The 13730-nt window shown below is 40.6% G+C and overlaps 1 protein-coding gene across 1 annotated transcript in view; it reads left to right on the top strand.

Annotated features, from left to right (window-relative positions):
• The window catches only part of AUTS2 (activator of transcription and developmental regulator AUTS2), a 1126353-nt gene that overhangs the window by 399742 nt on the left and 712881 nt on the right, over positions 1–13730 (top strand). The gene's annotated exons all lie outside the window — the stretch shown is intronic.

Here is a 13730-nt window from a genome sequence, read left to right as displayed (position 1 = left end):
GGAGCCCCTTACAAACTGCCTTTTCCTCCTGGCTCCATCTGCTTCTTCACCACCCCTTGCTCTCTGCAAAGTATTGGTGGTGCTGGGTTCTGACACCAGTTGAGGTACCGGTTGAGGCCTCTTGTGAGGGAAGGGGGCAGGAAGAATTAACAAGTGGTCACCAGTTAACAACCTCTCTAAATGCTTAGGGCAAGGAAGTGGGCAGGTTTGAAGGGACAGAGCATCAGGTCTGGCTGGAGGGAACATGGTCTCCACGCTGCTCCTTCTCACTCCGGGTCCCGGAGTCTAGGGCAATTCTTTTCCACCTTCGTGGTTCATATTTTTAGCTCTCTGCAAAGAGACCTTCTTTATAAACATTTCAGTTTATTGTTTAACCCACAAATAATTTTAACATCTATTTTCTGGAACACATCGTGTGAAAATACAGGACTATATGGTGTTGAGTGTTCAGAAATTAGGAATTTTCCATACTTTGTTTTGTCTTCCCTTCATTGTTTCACTTGCTTTACTTCCCCCCCCACCCCCCACTGCCTTTCTTTCCCCTCTTCCTTTTCCACTTCTCCCTTGATCCTTCCCTTAGCTTGTTACCTACACTCCTTTCCTTGTGTGCGTAGACCCCCATGTTAAGGAGGGAGAGACAATGTCCAAGGACCCAGTGAAGGTAGTAATGTCATTATCCTTTAAAGGTAATTGTACATTGAGTGGTGTTAAAAGACTCTGCCTTTGCAATCAGGAAGATCAGATTAAGCTTAATATTTGAAAGCACACCATGCTGACACTGAGGCAACATCTTTTGCCCATGAACTTCAGTTGAAAGAAAAACTCTGATGTGATCGGTATGTGATGATGGTTTTCAGATCAGATAGCTGAGTTGTATTTATAATTTAAGGTATTTCTGCTATGGGGATAAAAGATAAAACAAGTGATAGTTTAGCAAAAGGATTTTCTAGAACTTGGCTTATAGAAAGTGCTGGTGAATAGGATTGTATGTTTTGCTGGCATGGAGAAATTAGAAGGAGGAGAAAGAATATCTTACACAGGAAATTTCCATATGGTTGCTGTTTATAGGAGCTAGCACATTTCAGGGAAAACACCCCGTACTGGGAGAATTTAGTTCCCTTTAAAGTTTGGTGCAGCAGAGGGTAAAAATGTGGATATGTAGCTGGAAACTGAAAGATTATTTGTGCCACAGGCTTGCAACTGTACCTACCTGTGAAGCAATGAACACGATTTGATTATTAATCTTTCTGTGAAAATTTGCTTCCTTTCCTAAAGCTGGTGGCAACAATTTACTGATTGTCTAAACCTTGAAGACTAACTTGGGCTGGAAAAATAAATCCAGTCTCCTGAAATTCATACCTTGTTATACTCAGAGCAGCCAGCAGAAATGGGCAGGATCTCCAGCCTGGGAAGTGGGAGCTGGAAATTCTGCTTAAGCCAGTATCACTTTCAGCTCTCCGAAATCCCATGTAGAGGAAGAACTATTGGATTGAATGAGGGCAGAAAAACTGGCATAACTTCATTTAATAAGCTCACCCCATCCTCCTCTTGTCCACATTTGACTATTAATGAAATTCACTATTGACCCATGGAAGGCAGATTGGGAGGTGGACATAGCTGTTAGGATGAACTGTGGAGGAAGTTTTCAGTTTCTCCGCTTGCTAATGACTTCATGTTATCTGTATTAGCCAAGGGCCACCTACTATCTTCCTCAACTCTTGCCATTTTGGAGTCCCATCTCTACAGTTACTTATTCAGCAGAGTTTTTCAATTGACTAGTTTTGGTTCCTTTTTTTTTTTTGCCAAAACAAATTTCTTTTAAAAAGGAAATATTGTCACTATAATAAACAGAAGGCAAATATCACTTGCTGTAAGAAAATAACTGTAAAAATGAATGGGACTTCCCTGGTGGCCAGTGGTTGAGACTCCACGCTCCCAATGCCGGGGGCCTGGGTTCGGTCCCTGGTCGGGGAACTGGATCCCACATGCTGCAACTAAAGATCCCACATGCCGCAACTAAGACCCCGGTGCAGCCAAATAAATAAATTTATTAATTAATTTTTTTAAAAATGAAAGTAATACAATCACAATATTATGAGATTCTAGTTAGATATTGTTCCCCGTGGGAGGCTTGAACCTGGACTGAAGCCCACAGGTTTAAAAGGGAACTTAGAGAGACAAACATTTTAAATCCTGTAAAGCACTAAGTGAGGCATTGCTCTTAACTAATTGGGAGGATTAGAAAGGAAAGGCCGATATCTGACCAAAACCATTCCTCTCAGCTCTTGTTTTCCTGGGATGGTTTTGGTGGCGAAAAAAGAGAACACTTAAAAGTAAAACCTGGCTGCTCAGACATAATCGAGGTTTCTCACGCATTGCTGTCGCCGCTAGTGCTCGTCGCAGTGTTTTGTCCGCTCCTCAAAGGGTGCTTGTTCAGTGAGTCAGGATTTCAATATTCATGCTTAGTTTCACTTGCTCTTCTTCTAAGTACTGTATTATTTTTTCCTCTTGCTCTCTGATTTTTCAGTAGTTCTCTCATGTACTTGCTTACACACGAGGCTTTGCTTCTTTTGCCTGCAGGCACAGAGACATGCACACCTCTGCAGATCACATGTGACTATAGGAAGATAACAGTTTGAACCGTCTTGTTCAGGAGGTGTTCCTTTCCTAGTGCTGGCACAGGAAGTTTGAGAGTATTTTGCCCAGCGTACTCTACCTGGTGCAGAGTGGAACTGGCATGGATAGCTTCCCAGGGCTTGTTCCTGCAAGTGGCTCCAAACGAACCTTTTCATACAAGGTGCTTGTTGTTATGTGGTGTCTTTCTTTTGAGGCAAACACAGTTTATGCGGTACTAAACTGTTGCCATTTTCTTGGAAATAGAAAATTATGAACACAGTGTTTCTTTTACATCTCTGAAACATCCTTATATCCAATTGTACGGTAGTAGCAGTTGTCATTTGCTTTATTGTAACCAAACAATACTATCTCAAGTGTGAAGAGATGAAATTTGGTGTCTCCCCCGCCCACTCCCCCCAGAGTCCTGTTACATTCAATTTTTTTTTTCCTTGAGTAACCAAGAGCTAATCTGGTCATCTCAGCTGAGAAGGCAGAGTCTTACTTGTCCTTATATCCCCTGTGCCTGTGACAGTGCCTGATGAAGATGGTCAACAGTAAGAACCAAACACATTGTTCAGTGCTTACCGTGAGCCAGGTACTGTGACCAAAAGGCAGGATCTCGCTTAGTCCTCACTAAAACTTAGTGAACTAGGTACTGTCATTACCCCCATTTTTAAAGATGCAAATACAAAAAAGTTGAGATTAAAATAATTGTACAAAATCTCATAGCTGTTAAGTGGCTGAGCTGGAATTTGAGGGCAGGTGCATCTGAATTCTGAGCTCACATTTGTAAGCATAGATAACATAGTATAATAACCTCCTTAATAAATGACAGACTCCTTTACGCAGAAGCTTTACAAGGACAATAAAAAAAGAATTAAGTTGAGGTGACACAATCCATGTTGTGAGAGGATTGTCTTCTTGATTCACAGTTCATGCAAAGAAATAGTATGCAGCAGACTGTGAATAATACACCAAACAAAATGAAATTTCATTCTCGAATGAATTATCTGTATCTTCTTTGAAGAAAAATTGGTAAAGCATTTAAGTGTCCATGGTCTAGGCAAATGTCTCTGTTGTGGTTCTGTATGAATTTTATTCTGTAAACATTGATGTTTTTTCAGCATCAACTGGTCATCATTTTTTGCCTTGTGCTTAGACATGGCAGGGTTGCATTTCTGCTTGCAGAGAATTCTCAGTCTGTCTGCAATTGTTCAAAACTCAAATTTTAAATTCAGACTAATATCCATATTTGTAGCAATTGCAGCTGGGGAACTGAAACAAGATTACTTGGTTTCAGAGTGAAACTATTGTTCCTTTCAGGGGAAAATTTTCAATAGCATGGAAGGCAGATCTCAATATGTTAAGAAAACTATACAAAGACTGTAAGTAAAAGCAGAGCTCACTCTAAAAGCAGTTATTAAATGCAAGAAAGGAGAAAGAATAGATGTAGTTCTAATGGTCAAGTAAATGTTTTCTAGGTAATAGAGGTGACTTGAGTTGGACTGAAAACAGAAGGGAGATCATTTTAAGAGGGTCACTTTGACAGGCCTAAATATTCTGTGTTAATTTTATGACATGTAATTGACATTGCTATTGATAGCTAAGGGATTTTCTATATTTCCTTCTGGAATACCTTGGCTCCCTTTTAAGTAATATCTTTTCTCATTTAGACACTGGGATTGTGTGGTAATTCAGGAGGAGATTTGAGGGATGGAGAGGTGACTGAAGATGAACCATTCTGGTGGCTTCTGTGTGCTAAAATTGGTCTGGAGAATGCACAGCAGAAGCAAGGAATTCCTGATAATTGGTTAGGGAGGGGGTGCCTATGAACAGGGTGTCTTGTTTCATTTGCCTGTGTCACATAGTTCATTCCTTTCTCTTCACACATTGTGCAGCCTACCATGGAGAGAATGGAAAGTAAGTGTACATTTCCTTGACAAACTTTTTGGTATTTTTGTAGAAATGGGTATGGTATACCAGTAAACGTAACATACTCTGATGTGGTTTTGAACTGGTATATGTGATAAAGACTGACCAGGCAATGCCATAAAACCTCAATTTCTAGGAGGTCTCTGTATCTCTTGCATTAGGCAGCAGTCTAGGTTAAAGTTCAGTACTGTTCACCACTTGAAACATGGCCAAGTCAAGGAAATAAAATAATATTTAGCCAAATCAAAGATTGTGTTAACTTTGCCAAATTGAATGTAAATCTGATTTTTCTGTGATTTCCCAGTAATACGCCTTTCTTTATGGGGAGAGGGAGAGGTTGGGAACAGGAGGGTGGGAGATTATCATACATTTCAAGTTATGTTGATCAGAACCAAGTTTAGCTTGCTCTGGTATGTAAATTAGAGATTTGTGGTTGAGTGGAATTGATTTTGCTGAGACTAAATTAATTACAGTGCTTAATCACTGTAACCTTTAAACATCGCAGTCTTGGCCACAGCTGCAGGGCAGAGTGGTGTTCCCTCTGAGCTTTATGCTGTCATTTCACAAAAGGCCGAATGCCCATGACTTGTGCAAACAAGAATTCCCACGTATAGGCTTCAGAGCTGGTTCTCTGCCCTGCAGAGGGTTAGCTGGAGCATCTCCAACGGGACTGCTGTGACCTCTTCAACCATAGACGGCTTTCTGCTCATACACAAGTATTTTCAGATTTTTTTTTTCCTCCAGATAAAGTCAAATTGGCTATCATAGCTGAAATGCCCACAGGAAGGCAATCTTTAGAATGAGAATTGGAAAATAATTATATTGTGATTTTTTTGTTGTTGTTTAAATATTTTTAAAAACCTGATCCCATTTGGAATTATTTGGAAGGGTGAAGTGGACAATTTGTAAATAAATTCAGGAATGGGAAGGTTAATTGACTTTTCAGAACTCATCCTGAGAGCCTATAAGGAAGGTTGAGAATAGAATCTAGGTTTTATTTTTTATTTTTTCCATGTTCATTTTAGTTCCTTGGTCTGTCTCATGCAGCCTCCCCACATCAAACTATCATCAAGCCGCCCATAGAAATGCAAATTACTTTCCCTGTTTAGTTGACATATCTGGAAATAGTTTTGTATGTATGTTTTTTTAACCCCTTTTGGGGGCTGTCCATGAAGTTTATCAGTATCCTTTAAAAAATTTCTTTAACTACCATCTGTTATAGTTTCCTTTTTGCTTTTCTTTGTGTGCTGAATTGTGCATTCAGTATAATAAAGTGCAGCTGGACTAATCATCCTTAAAATCAATGAACATCTGGATTTCACAAAAACCACACCTTACTAGGACTAAAAAGTATACCAGGGACCTGCTTCAACCCCTTGATTTTATAAGTCAGGAAACTGAGAGCCATAAAAGAGAAATGACTGTTCAAGATAGTTTATTATAGCCAAGCTGAGGCTGAAACTTCACTGATTTTATTTCTGTTCAGGACTCTTCTCTATGTCATTGACTCTTTTCTCTGCAAAAGAGATCCTGGCTTCCCGTTTTTCACAATCAGGTTCCTTATAAATAGCAAGTACTGCTCAATAAATCTGACTTAATTTGTGGTATATTCTAATGTGAAATGAGATCTATTTGCAGTTTTTTTTGGTGAATTGCTTACAGTAGGAGTGAAAATATCTTTAGTTTTACCTTTAAAATAGTTTTTGTGGGTCCCCTTCCCTTTTCTGTTATACACTGGCTTGCCTAACTCTACATCTGTTTTCATTGATGGGTCAGGGTCAATAACATTCTTAGGACTATAGTTGGCAGTGTAATGTCATGGTTTGAACACAGACTCTGAAGCTGGAGCTTCTGGGTTGTTTCAGCCTTGGCTCTGTCACTTACTGTCTCTGTTACCTCAATGAATGTAGTTAACCTGTACTACCTACCTCATAGAGTTGTTCAGACAGTTAATGAGTTCATAAAAGTCAAGCTTCCAGGGGACTTCCCTGGTGGCACAGTGGTTCAGAATCTGCCTGCCAATGCAGGGACATGGGTTCTATCTCTGGTCTGGGAAGATCCCACATGCCGCAGAGCAACTAAGCCCATGTGCCACAACTACTGAGCCTGTGCTGTAGAGCCTGTGAGCCACAACTACTGAGCCCACGAGCCTAGAGCCTGTGCTCCGCAACAAGAGAAGCCACTGCAATGAGAAGCCCACGCACCACAATGAAGAGTAGCCCCCGCTCGCCACAACTAGAGAAAAGCCCGTGCGCAGCAACAAAGACCCAACGCAGACAAAAATAAATAAATAAGTAAATAAATAAAAAAATTTTTTTTTAAAGTCAAGCTTTTAGAATAGTGCTGGACGTATATGAGTGTTCACTGGTTGTCAGTATTATTGTGGTTGTTATCAGATGATGTGTTGATATAAAAAATTCATATGTGGTTTGCAGGGAATGCAGCAACATAATTTGGATCTCTTATTCCATTGGTTCTGTTACATTTCCTCCCCTGATGAGTCTCATCTGTTTACCAGAGTATCCCATTGCTTAGTTCTAATACTGGATTTTCCTCTACTTTGTGGTCACATTTGGACCAGGACACACAGACCTGGGTATGTCCAAGATGGATAGGGGAGAAAGGTAAAAGAGAATATTAGTTCAACTTGATTGTGGAGCAGTTCTTCCAGAACTATTTGTTGAAAGTCTACTCTTTGCCAAACACAGCGACCTGTTGATATATAGGACATGGCGTCTACTTGACATTCCATTCCTCTACACTGAACTTTTGCTGGGTTCCTGCCACCCACTTATACCTCTTCCCAAACCAAAACTAAACATTGTTTTAGAAAGGCATTTAATGGAATGTAATATCAAGTAATCAAAATTGTGGAGTTGCCTTTTGAAGAAACCCTACTTTCACTCTCGCCTGCATCTGCATATGGGTCAAGGGCATCTCTTAAGATCTGCTACCTTGAGTTCCCTCAAAGTTGGCAGTTTAAACATTCTATAGCAATAACCTGTTGTTTTCAGACTCCTCAGGAGAGAGACTGTCAGTTCATGAGGGCAGTGACTTTGTTTAGTTCATTATTATATTCACAGTATGTTGCCCAAAGGGATAGATTTTGCTGCTGTTGTTGTTGAATGAATCTTGAGTGCTCCAAAGGGTAGAGTCCAAAGCCTTTTTATCTCAGCGAGAATTCGCATGGGTGGTTCCCACTTCCCTTTCTTCTTTCCTGCACCCACTGCCCCCACCCCCACGAATTTCTCCCCAATAGAAAACGCTTTAGGACCATCCCTAGCTTCTCTTAAGGTTGTCCATTGGAACTTTTAGTTAACTGGATTTTATCTCTGTCAGCATTAACCTGCTTTTAAAATACTTGTTCTTAACTAGACGTTGATGTTCTTAGATGTGTGAAGCTGAATGAGAGGGAAGGGGGAGCAAAGGAGAAAAGGTTGTTTCTCACTGGATTGAAGAGGCCCCATCCACTACTCCAGAGTGGGCATCCCGAATTCATTACTCTTGGAACTTTATGTATTTTCTAGGCTGTAACATCCAGATAGAACAAATGCTTCACATATTGACTGTAGTTAACTAAAGTGGAAAGGGTCATTAGGTACGTTAGGGGACGGGTAGAAAAGAAAAGTGATTTCATAAAGCTGTGATGCCCAAGACTTAAGGTCTTACAGCACCTCCTTCCCTCTGCTCCTCAATCTGCCTTTCTTGGGTCACTACCCCCTGCTAGTATTTAATTCTGTTGAATTTTTCCAAATTGGTGTGTTTATTTAAGATTGCCCAAATTTGCATACTGCCTTCAGCCTTGTTTTGCCTCCTAAAGGAAAGGGAATGTAGATTCAAATACACAGGTTTATCGCTGACCTTTAGCTAATTATTAGATTGAGATAAATGTTTGTAGCTGACAAATTGCTTTCAACGACATTTAATCTGTATGCTGACATTAATGTCTGGTTTAGTGTCCCAGTTTCACAGAGGCAAAGAGCATGGACTTTTATCTTAATTTGACCTGGTTAAAAGGTGTTTGTGGTGAGAATCAATTTCTGATTAATTTAATGGCATGTTTTGCATGGAAAGCAATCAAATATTGATACAAGAAGAGGCCCCTAGATGACATATTTCCCAATCTGCCATAATTGGTCATAACAGCGGAGCCAAGGGAGAGTTGCTAGTAACTAAACCGAATGAGAGCCTCACAGCTGTCCAAAATCCAAGACTGATGAGCAAATCTGTAGGTAGAGTCTGTGAGAAGCCTCTGCTTGTTACTGTTTACTGCCACAGAGGCTGTTCCCTGAACTCTTGTGGGTGTGAGGCTAATAGAATTTAACACCTTTTTGATTCAATAAATCACTTCAAAGGGGACAGTTAAGTAAGCCAGCCATTCAATTAAGGGAGTAACGTTCCTTATGGATGTAGTGCTGAGTAGTTTGCTTCTTACCATTTAATTCTTAACTAACTAAGCATTTGTACAGGCAATGGTGATTTCTCGATGCACTTGACTTAAGTGTGTGTTTTTTATAAGATCATTATCACTGATGATAGATGCACCTTAATTTCTAATCATTTGGAGAAACAGGGAAACTTGAGTTAAGTGAGATCATTAACAGCTTTGTCACTTTAAGTTAAAGCCAAGTGATAGCTTTGCCAGTTCCTCACAGCATTGCAAACTGCCCTTCCTGGTGAATGTCATTTTCTTAAATTCCTTTCTAGAGATCAGAATGGATCTGTGTCACTCTGCTTCTGTGTGCAGAGATGACGTATTGATGGAAGGCAGAAGGAGGTCCAGGCTTTGGAGCCTGCTCCCTGTCAATCATGCGACCTTGAGCAACTTTCTCAACTTCACTGGCCTCGATGACCTCATCTGTAAAGTGGGGGCAGTGAGTTAGTAAGTGCAAAGCACTTAGAAGATTGTCTGGTCCATAATGAGGACTTATAAATGGTGTTTTACTTATTTTTTTTCTGGAGTTTGCTTACAGGATTGGAAGCAACATTAGCTTATCTAAATTAAACTAAATGCTCTTTAAATTCATTGAAATGGTTTCCAAGTGAAGTAATAAACATACCAAAGTGAGACTCTCATCTAGGGAATAGATCTGAGTTAAATCTGTCTGGGTGTCCATTCTGCTGCAAATCCAGGCCGACCAAATATAGTTTCTATACAATTAAAAGGATGTTGACCCATAATGAAAAAAAATGTAAGTCAGAGACCCATAGAACTTTCCCCTCTATTCCTGTAATCTATCTATATGTAATACCTCAAGAAAAACTTTAGTGACTAGACTAGAGAGAGGATTATAAACTGTATTTAGATAAGAAAGAATACACAAATCATTCAAGGACTAATTTAATGGGCAGTCTCATTGAAACAGATGAGAGTAATTTTAGGAGTGCTTTTGCACTACTGCCAGGCTTTTTCTTTCTCTCTTCTTTCTTTCTTTCTTTCTGTTTTTTCTTTTCTTTTTCCTCTTACAATTCTGGATTCTTAAATGTTTTATTTTAATGATTAACATTTTTGCCTGGCTGTAAGTAAAAGACCAGGGTCTGGGTTGAAAAGGCAGTTCCGGCCTTATTAGAAAACTAAGTTACTTTAAATATAGTCAGTCCTAATTATATCTTAATATAATTTTGATGTAGCAGTATGCCTTGAAACAAGCAGGTATTGGGTGGCCAAGTGAAGCAAGCAGGTAGTGAATTGAGATCAACATGTATTATGTGACATTACAATCAAGCTACAAAGTTGCTTTTAAAGTCCTCTGAATGTTGGTTAACTTGGTAGGGCAGTGCTGTGAGCATTTCCATTAATCATGGAGTAATTATATAGGGAGCCCCAAGCTCTTTAAATAGTTCCAGCTAATTTAAGTTTTTCTCTCCTCTCTCCTTTTCTTTCTCTTTGTTTTTATTTCTGTTGGTCTGTGGGTCTGTTTCTCCCTATCTCTGTGTCAGTTGGTGTAACCCAGAGAAACAGAACCAATAGGAGGGTGTGTGTGTGTGTGTGTGTGTGTGTGTGTGTGTGTGTGTGAATGAAGAGGTTTATTTTAAGGAACTGGGTCACTTGATTGTAGAGGCTGGCAAGTTTGAAATCTGTAGGGCAGGCTGCAGGCTGGAAACTTGACAGGAGTTGATGCTATAATCTTGAGGGAGAATTTTTTTCTTTTCTGGGAAACCTTAGTTTTTGTTCCTAAGGCCTTCAACTGAGTGGGTGAGACACACCCATATTATTGAGGGTAATCTCTTTTATTTAAAGTCAACTAATTGTAGACGTTAACCACATCTCCAGAATACCTTCACAGCAACATGTAAAAGTGGGTTTGATTAAATAACCGGCTACAGCAGCCTTGCCAAGTTGACACGTGAAATTAACCATCACAGTCTCTCATTCCTGTTTCCTCACTGTGTTTTTCTTTCTCTCTCACACACAGATGAGTTTATGAGGCATCATTAGTGTTAATGAACTTCAGGTGACAATATAATAATCACAATAATAGCTAGCAATAACTGAGCACCTATTATGTGTTGTGTGTTCTGTTGGATACTTTATACTTATGTAGTACACTGACAGTTCCACAGATTGCATAGAGTCATTCTTATTTTATTTTACTTTATGGGTAAAGAAACTGAGGCTCAAAGAGCTGCTAGCTATTCAGTGACTGAGCTCAAGATCCGAACCCTGATCTGTCTTCCCTGTTTATATCCCTTCTTCTGTGTCCTCTTGTCTCTCTAATATTTCCTCCCTTATTATCATCGTTGCTTCTTTTGCAGTGTAGTATTTGGCTGAAGAATTCGATATCTTCATACTTTTTTCACCAAGGCATATTTTCAATATAGGCAGTTCAGGATGCTGGCTGAGCAACCTGGGTTTTCAGATTAGTTAAGTAAAAGTGGATTGGGTGGCCATCACTATGCCAAGCAGACAAGATAGTTTCTGAACTAGGCATGAAAAGTTCTAAGGAGGGTCACCTCCCAGTGCCCTCTGGCCTGTTTTTCTCACTGATGGACTGCTTCCTTGTCTGCTGCCAACCCCTTAATGTGCTGGCTCAGTCAACAGACGGATCAGTCACAGCGGATGGGGAGTGCAGCTGCAGGTCTGGCACAAGACTTCAGGTGGTGCCTGCTACTTAATCTGCGGCCAGATTTTCACTAGAAGGAAGGCGAGGCGGCTCTCCTTGGTTTCACTGGAGGAGATGTGGCCTCATCTGCAGAAATTTGTCCTGATAATATTCTTCCCCTTCTTGGTGGCTCCCAGCCATTGTCTTCCATCTTCCCTTGCCTAGTCTTAGTCACTGCCAGCAACTTCTGCTAGGCTGCTGGCACTTTGAAGTGGAATTTGACAGACAGAGGTGAGAGCAGCCTTTGAGTTCCCTCTGTGGAGGTTGGCTCATTCCAGCACACATTGGAAGCATTGCTGACGGATGTTCAAAATGCACACAAGTGGAAGGGCTCACTTGTTCCAAGGCCTAATTGGAGATCTAGGTTGGCACTTTCCTACAGCTTGGCAAGAAACAGCTCGGATGTTTGTAGATGGCACTTGCCTCACACCATGTGCCAACTTGAATTCTGGCAAGTTAGCTTCAGTGGGTTTTGTCTTGACAAGTTGGAAAAGTTTCCCAACTTCAGATGACTGTGTGGACCTTTGGGGAGCTTTATAGCCAGCAGGCAAGGGCTGCCATTTTAAAGGACATAGACATTAACATGTTTGTTCATCTTTACTATATTTGAGTGGGTATACCTCTGTGCTTTTTTAAATTTTGTAAATGGGCAGGACAGAGAGAAGGGGGGAGGGACAGGAGACAGAGAGACAGATGGACTTGGCTGGGAAATGAAGCCCCTGCAGATGCCAAGGTGCTAGCTTGTTGAGGCCCCTGGGATAGAACATGTTTATCTTTGATTTAAAGATTCCTGTGATAGCTTCTTTCTTGAAACTCTCTGCTCTTGGTTTTCTTGATTTTAGCCCTGTGCAGTTCTCCTCAAACTACTTTGGGTTGCTTTGATTGGCCTCTCTTCCTTGGATATCTCTTAAATGTTCCTATTTTTAAACGTTTCTTCTTTGAATCTCTCCTTCTCATGTTTCCTTGGGCTTCTTTTCTCTGCTCAGTCTTGTGTAGCTCCTATATTAGTAATTCTCAAAGTATGGCCCTTGGACCAGCAGCATCTTCGTGACCTGGGAAATTGCAATAAATGCTTGAACCAAACCTAAGACATTATGTAAAAAGGAGTGTGCATTTTACATACATTTTGATACACATTGTCAAAGAGATTATACAAATTTCATGGTATGTAACAGTGCTATAAGGCATGAAATAGGTCAGACCTGTGTTCCTACTGGATACATTTCTACTGCCCTTAGGAAATGAAGTATCATATAATAAAATTGGATTATCAGGGCTTCCCTGGTGGCGCAGTGGTTGAGAGTCCGCCTGCCGATGCAGGGGACCCGGGTTCGTGCCCCGGTCCGGGAAGATCCCACATGCCGCAGAGCGGCTGTGCCCTTGAGCCATGGCCGCTGAGCCTGCGCATCCGCGTCCGGAGCCTGTGCTCCGCAACGGGAGAGGCCACAACAGAGAGAGGCCCGCGTACTGCAAAAACAACAACAACAACAACAACAAAATTGGATTATCATTAGTTAAATGAATGATAAAGACCCCTTACGTTTGTTCTTTACTTGTCCTATAAACCTAGGTAGACCTCAGGGAATATGGGAAATTGTGTTCTTTCTCTTCTGGCTTGTTTAGATACAAGGAACAAAGACCCACTCTTAAGATTATTTTGGTTTTAATAGTAAGATAACATTTAGGGTGGGGAACCTTACTTTAGCAAGGCCTCATATGAAGTGGAACCAAGATGGTCATATGATCATTCTCTTGTGGGTTGGTCTTGATCAGCTGTTAGGTTTCTGTCCATATGCATTCTTATTCTCTCCCTCCCTATTTTGGTATCCACAGATAGGCAAAATAGAGAAAACAGCTGTCTTCCCACTTAAAGGAAATAGTTTACTGTCTACCCGTCTCCTTCTGCTTGAAAAGGGGAGACTGATCAGTGGGAAATAAACAAGAACTAGACCCCCTCATATGTGACAAGGGCAAGGGAGTGAGCCTCTTAGTATTTATCAAAAACTGTTGATTAAACCAGTTTGCTGCCCATCTTGTTATAAAGAGAACTCTCTAGTGCATAATGTTGAAATATTTTTA

The sequence above is a fragment of the Phocoena sinus genome, chromosome 15 (assembly GCF_008692025.1).
Source record: "Phocoena sinus isolate mPhoSin1 chromosome 15, mPhoSin1.pri, whole genome shotgun sequence".
NCBI lineage: Eukaryota > Metazoa > Chordata > Mammalia > Artiodactyla > Phocoenidae > Phocoena > Phocoena sinus.
This window is presented reverse-complemented; position numbering and strand designations above follow the sequence as displayed.